Below are 5,334 nucleotides of genomic sequence, written 5' to 3'. Positions count from 1 at the left end.
CCATGCCTGAATGACGGAGAAGATTTCATTGATCCTGGCTACATCAATATCGTAGTTGCCCGAGATAGTGAGGAGTATCTGGGTGTCATCCACGTAGTTTGTATAGGTGACACCCAGGCGGTCCAGTTTATCAAAGAGGGGCTTTGTAAAGATATTGTAAAGGGTAGGTGAAACACATGATCCTTGTGGGACACCACAGGAAATAGGGATAGGGTCTGCTGCTGCCTCCAGAGAGAAGACCCTCATGGTTCTGTTGGCTAGGAAGGACTGTATCCACGTGACAGCAGAGGGGGAGAAGTGGACGGCAGAGGAGAGGTGGTTACAGAGTATTTTGTGGTCAACCAGGTTGAAGGCCGCTGATAGATCTAAGATGAGTAGGATGGTAGCCTTGCCCTTATCTTTAATTTCATCAATCTGACTTTTAAGGTCAACAAGGGCAGTTTCTGTTCCATGCTGAGGCCGAAAGCCAGACTGACGCAATCCGAGTAATTGGTTAGACTCTTGGTAATGCTGAATTTGCAGGTAAGCAACTCTATCGCGAATTTTCAGCAGGAAGGGAACAGTTGTGATGGGCCTGTAATTTGTGGGGATGGAGGGGTCCAGAGTCTGTTTTTCTACTAGCGGGAGGACCCATGATTGTTTCAGATTGTTGGGTACTGAATTGGTGGAGAAAGATGCGTTTATGAGCTTGGATATGAAGGGGGCGAGGTCTCTTGCTGCATCTTTTATGATCTGTGCAGGGCAGCTGTCCCCTTTACAGTTTGATGGTTTGAGGGATGTTATCATTTTTTGCACTTCTAGTGCGGTTACGTTTTTGAAGGTGAAGCCCTGGTTGGTGTTAGGGGTGGTAGGTGGGCTGGGCATGAGGGGGCTAAGGGTGGGGCTACTATTAGAGAGTTGAAGTCTTTTGTTTTCGATTTTAGCTTGTAGGCCAGTAATTTTGTTTGCCAGGGCATCTTGGATACTTGTACACCAAGATTGGTCCTTCACAGACGAATCCATAGGTGGATTGGGGTTTTCTAACTCCTTCAGGATAGTGAATAGTTCTTTGGTACTGGAGCTAGCATTACTTATTCTTGTGTTGTAGGCTTCCTTTTTTTGTGCAAATAATTTATTTTTTATAAAGGGAAGATGCATTTGTGAGATTGACTTTATGTTCCGCTGATGGATTCTTTTTCCAAAGGGTTTCCATTTTGGACTTATTTTTTCTTAGTATTTTGAGTTCTGGAGTATACCAGGAATTGAGGTGTGCTTTAGATTTACTTTTACGTAATTTTAGTGGGGCAACACGGTCAATAGCGTTGGTCATGGCGTTATTGTAGGTGTCTACTAGTAGGTTAGGGTCTGATGTGTTGGGGATGTGTAGGGGATCATGTTAAGGATGGGTAGAACCAGTGGGATGAGGGCTTCAGCGGTGATGTTCTGTTTGTTTCTCGTCAGGCATGCTGGTGCTGGCGGGTGTTGTCTGTGGAGGGGGTTATTAGTACTGATATCAAATGAGAGTAGGAAGTGGTCGGTCCTTATCAGTGGTTGTGGGTCTCTGCAGATGATGTGGGCAGCAAGCCAGTCTAGGGTTCTGCCTTTACGATGTGTGGGTAAGGTGTTAAGTTGAGTGTAGTTGTGTTCACCAAGTACATTGGCGAGGGAGGATGCTGGAGTGTCATGGGGGTCATTGTAGCCCAGGTTGAAGTCACCGAGAATAATATTCTGTGATAGAGGTTTGGATTTTTCGGCTATGAGGGTGGTTATATCTTCCTCGAATTAACCTATGGGCCCAGGGGGTCTGTATAATAGATCCAAGGTAATGGAATTCTTGGGGGAGGTTTGAATTTTTATGGATAGATATTTGCAGGACTTTAAAGGAGGGGCGGTCACAGATCTAATGTCAAGCGAGGATTTGAAAATGAGTGCTACACCTCCTCCACGGGCATCCGGTCTGTCGGCCCTGAGTATGGAGTAGTTGTCTGGAACTGCGAGAGATAGAGAGGGGCCTGCTGCAGTATGGAGCCAAGTTTCTGTGGTGGCGAGGAAATCCAGGTCTGCTGAGCAGATGATGTCGGCAATTTCCGTGGGGTGGGCCACAGGGGATCTAACATTGAGTAAGGCTCCTTTAAGTGGCACGGAGTTTGCAATGGTGTTTTTATTGGTGATTTTAGTAATATGATTCATGGTCATTTTGCTAAGTAGGGTAGGGAGTCTACAACCTAGTCTATCGTTACGGGTCATGAGGTTGGGGTGGGCTGCAGGGTAATGTTCAATCGAGCTGCGCAGGTTCTGGATGTTGTCAGAGTGGTCATCTGTAACGAGGCTGAGTGGGGTGTTACCTAAAGTAATGCTCATTTTAGTACTATGGTCTGTGAATGCGCTGTGGGAGAAAGGAGGTAGGGAAGGTAGGAAGGATGTTGGGCAGGGAATGGGGTGATGTCTAGGACAGCCAAGCTTAGCGAGTCCATTACTGAGTGGGATATAGCTGTTTCTGCTACATGGTGTGCAGTCGGACATAATGCAGAAGGGGAACATGATGAGTATTAGCCAGGCTGGCATAGTTTGAATATGGATTTGGGTAGTATCTGGCTAGCAACCAGAGGGCACAACACAATCAATGTGGTCTATTAGCGACCAAAGGCACAGCACAGTGAGTGTGGTCTGTTAGCGACCAAGAGGCACATCATAATCAATATGGTCTAGTAGCGACCAAAGGCACAACACAGTGAGAGTGGTCTGTTAGCGACCAGGGGGCAAAATACAATCAATGTGGTCTAGTAGTGACCAAGGGCACAACACAGTGAGAGTGGTCTGTTAGCGACCAGAGGGCACAATACAATCAATGTGGTCTAGTAGCGACCAAAGGCACTGCACAGTGAGTGTGGTCTGTTAGCGACCAAGAGGCACATCATAATCAATATGATCTAGTAGCGACCAAAGGCACAGCACAGTGAGTGTGGTCTGTTAGCGACCAAGAGGCACATCATAATCAATACGGTCTAGTAGCGACCAAAGGCACAACACAGTGAGAGTGGTCTGTTAGCGACCAGAGGGCACAATACAATCAATGTGGTCTAGTAGCGACCAGCGGCACAACACAAATCAAGTGTGGTCTATTAGCGACCATAGGGCACAACACAAATCAAGTGTGGTCTGTTAGCGACCGTGAGGCAGACCACAAGTCACCTAAATTTGGCATTCCTATTCACAAGTAAGGTACAGGTATAATATGGTGAGACATCAAGAATTGGTATTCCTATTGCGACTTGTTCCGACAATGACAGGCACTAAAATGCAGTAAGGTAGCAGTTGATAATCATTGGGCAATTGAGGCAGGCATAAGTCCTAGGATTCATTCTGAGTGATAGGGTAAAGAAGATGCAGTACTCATAGGTGAACATGGAAGGTATTTTCGCAAGAGTACACGTCAGTTCAGCTTAGGTATCATTCTGACTGTAGTTACAGTGGTCATTACAGTAGAAGTAACAAGATGATTGTCCCCAGTGGCGTCTGTGATCTGTTCTGGGAGAAGTGGTCTTAAGCGGTGGGCAACGTTTTTATAGTCTTAACATTAAACTAAGGAAAGAAAGACTAGACTAGGAGAGGGCATACATCAGAAGCGGAGTAGTATAGCTGAGTTCTTACCCAAGAATCAGGAAGATTTCACCAGGGGGACCGTCCTTGGCCTCTGCGTTATTTCGCGTTACAAATGTAGTACTCCGGAGCACTCGTGCACGACATGCCAAGACAGGCACAGACAGGGGGGTAGCCTTAGTTATGGGGCCTTTGTTGGTGGAGGCCGGCTTCCGCCTCCGGTGATGCCTGGTTGGTTAAGAAGGCACACGGGGATAGTTGCTAAGCAACGTATCAACAACGATCCGAACAATGGATCAGATGGTCTTGACTCCAAAAGGAGTCCGAATGGACTCTCGAAAGGTGGACGCAATTCTCAAGTGGCCATCACCCAGTTCAGTTAAAGGGGTACAAAGCATGCTCAGATTTGCTAATTTCTACCACAGATTCATTCCGGATTTCTCACATGTTGTACACCCCATCACAGCACTTTTGCGAAAAAACAAACGCTTCTTGTGGACAGAAGAGGCTGAAAAGGCCTTCCAAGAGTTGAAAGCAAAATTCACGTCTGCACCTGTCTTAAAGCATCCCCACCCTGAACTTCCATACATAGTTGAAACTGATGCATCCAGTTTAGCCATGGGAGCTGTCCTGTCCCAGAAGGATCCCGAAACCGGTCAACTTCACCCAGTAGCATTTTGGTCCAGAAAGTTCTCCGCACCCGAGTTAAACTATGCGGTTACCGATAAAGAGTCATTAGCCATCAAATCCGCCTCCAAGGCTTGGCGGCATTATCTTCTCGGTGCCAGGCATACCATCACTGTAATCACCGATCACCGGAACTTGCAGTATTTAAAAACAGCCAAAGCCCAATCATCGCGCCAACTTCGATGGACATTCTTCTGATCTATGTTAGTTTTCTCTTAGTGCTAGGGTCAGTTAGGATAGTTTTGGACAGCAGTGTTATATTCTTTGAACAATCACGACTGACAAATGAGCACAGTAGTTAGTTAAGTAGGTAGGGATCATCCACAGTCATAGGGAAAGTTAGACCTTCTATCTTTATTTTATTAAAGGAATTAACACCATGTCATCTGAGAGTCTGTGTCCTTCTTCTCACTTGCCACAATACCCAGTTCTCCCTCACCTCTCCCAAACAACACCATGCCGATGGCTCTCTATGCATAAACACTCCCTTTTTAAATGCATTCTCCAAGTCCACAAAGCTATCACTTGTCTTACTAAGACACTTGCTGACTGTATCTCTGTCTATTTACCAACTTGTTCCCTTAATTCATCCTCTGCGCTCAATCTCATTGTACATAGCTCTCACTGTTCCTCCTCCTAATTTTTCTCCTTCTCCCTACTTACTCCCCCTCCATTGGAACTTGTTGCCCATCACAATGAATCAAAGGTAGCCTAACCACGGATCTTTTCAAAGCTCAGCTTACACTTCAACTTATGGGCCAAGGAGGGAGCACCCAACACCTGCTCCTCTATCCTCCCTACCTTACCTCAACACTCCCTACAGTGTGGCATAATAATATACTTTTGTATATTTTACAGTACATACGTTTAATGTTCTTCCCAGAGTTTAATGTTTCAATTGTAATTCAACAGTTTTCTCTTTTTTCCCTGCTCAGCGTTCCCCTTTCCGTTTTTTACGCCGTCAGAAAAAGGATCACCAGTTGTTCTCATCTTTCTGCTCATCTGCAGGCACCCTTCCTGGGAATACCCCTGTGATCTGCAAAAGTGTTTTTTTAAATGTAATTTCCG

The sequence above is a fragment of the Ambystoma mexicanum genome, chromosome 2q (assembly GCF_040938575.1).
Source record: "Ambystoma mexicanum isolate Mex_15411 chromosome 2q, UKY_AmexF1_1, whole genome shotgun sequence".
NCBI lineage: Eukaryota > Metazoa > Chordata > Amphibia > Caudata > Ambystomatidae > Ambystoma > Ambystoma mexicanum.
The sequence above is the reverse complement of the archived record's forward strand: the minus strand, read 5'-3'. Positions refer to the sequence as shown.